The following is a 1,919-nucleotide window of genomic DNA, read 5'->3' on the forward strand; positions in this document are numbered from 1 at the left end:
TTTTAAATCGCTCCATCCCATTTTAAATCGCTCCGTCTCAGTTTTAAGTCCATTTCACTGCGGAGGGCAGGATCCAAGTTCATTTTTGGAAACTGGTTGTGTTTCCTCAGGGTCCTAGTGTTCCCTGCAGTTGTACGGTTGGGATTTTGGAGAGGTGGGGGTGGTTGTCGTGTTTATTTGGTGGGTAAGGGTTTTGGGATTTGTTCTCAGTAAAGCCAGAGACTTCTTAGGGCCCTAGCTCCTGCAGAGGAAATCCAGTTTCTGCTGGGCTTGGACTCTCCTCCACAGTCCCACTTTAACAAAAGCTCATTGTATACAGCGCAGGAAGAGGCCATTCGACCGGCATGAGGAGATGTTAGAACTGTTCTATCTCCTTTTATCCATTCGTGGGATCTGTAAGTCACAGGGCAAGAACTAGAAACTGTTGACCCTGAACCTAATGCCTTGGCCTGTCCCTAGTTGCCCCTTTGAACAGGCACCTGGCCACTTCAGAGGCAAATTAAGAGTCTGCCACATTGCTGAGAGCCTGGAGTCACGTGTAGGCCAGGCAGGTTAAGGATGGTAGATTTCCCTCCCAGAAGGGGTATTAGTGTGCCCGAGGCGTTATGGTTACCATAAGCTCTCAAGTTCAGACTTTCTGAATGAATTGGAAGTCCTACCAGGCTCCATGGTGAGGTTTAAGACCGTGTCCCCAGGATGTTAGCAAAGGCCTCTGGGATTATTCATCCAGATGGCTGTGGAAGGGAGTGAGAGCCAGAGAGGATTCTGATGGGAATTCTAGCAAATTCCTCAGGAACCCAAGGGCACCAGCGATGGTGTGATGGGATTGGACAGAAACTGGACATCGAGGGGCTCCTAGTCAATGGGGCCCCCGTATTCAGACAAAGCCTCACTCCCTACTCCACTCTAGCTCTCTTTCTCCCTCCCTCTTTCCCTCCCTCCTCTCTCTCTGTCCCTCCTCCACCCTCACTATCACCCCCTTTCTCCATGCTTTTTCCTCCCTCTCTCTACACTTCTCCTCCCCCTTGTCTCTCCCTCTCTCCCCTCACTTACTCTCACTCTCTCAGTCTATCACTCTCACTCTCTCTCACCTCCCTTATCACCTCAACACTCCCCAGTACTCCCTCTCTCAAACCCATTCCCCTGCCTCCCTTGTCGCTCACTCTCCCTCCCCGCCCTCTCGTCCCCTTCCTCTCCCTCCATCCTTCTCCCTCTCTTCAACATCTGCCCCCTCTTCCCCTCTCAGCCCCTCACTTCCTCCCTCTCTTCCGTGCTTTACTTCCTTCCTCCCCTTTATCTGTCTCTGTCCCTTTTCCACTCTCGCTGTCACCCTTTCTCTCCCTCTCTCTCCCTCCTTCTCAATCTGTCACTCTCTCCACTATTTGCCACCCTTGTATATCCTCAATTCTTCCCCTCCAAGCCCTTTGCCCTCTCTCCTCACCCCTCTCTTCCCTTTCTCTATCTCTTGTTCTCTTCCGGTCTTTCTTTCTTCCACCATCCCTCTCTCCCTACTCTACTCTAGCTCTCTTTCTCCCTCCCTCTCTCCCTCCCCCTTCTCTCTCTCTGTCCCTCCTCCACCCTCACTATCACCCCCTTTCTCCATGCTTTTTCCTCCCTCTCTCTACACTTCTCCTCCCCCTTGTCTTTCCCTCTCTCCCCTCACTTACTCTCACTCTCTCATTCTCTCCCTCACTCTATCACCCTCACTCTCTCTCTCTCACCTTCTCTCTCTCACTCTCTCTCTCTCACTCTATCACTTTCACTCTCTCTCACCTACTCTCTCACTCTCTCATTCTCTCTCACTCTCTCACTCACTCTCACATTCTCTCTCACTCTCTCACTGTCTCTCTCTCGCTCTCTCTTTCACTCTCTCTCACTCTCATTCTTCTATCAGTCCGCCATCTGTTAACGAGCAGACA

This window comes from Rhincodon typus, chromosome 45, assembly GCF_021869965.1.
Source record: "Rhincodon typus isolate 14 chromosome 45, sRhiTyp1.1, whole genome shotgun sequence".
Lineage (NCBI taxonomy): Eukaryota > Metazoa > Chordata > Chondrichthyes > Orectolobiformes > Rhincodontidae > Rhincodon > Rhincodon typus.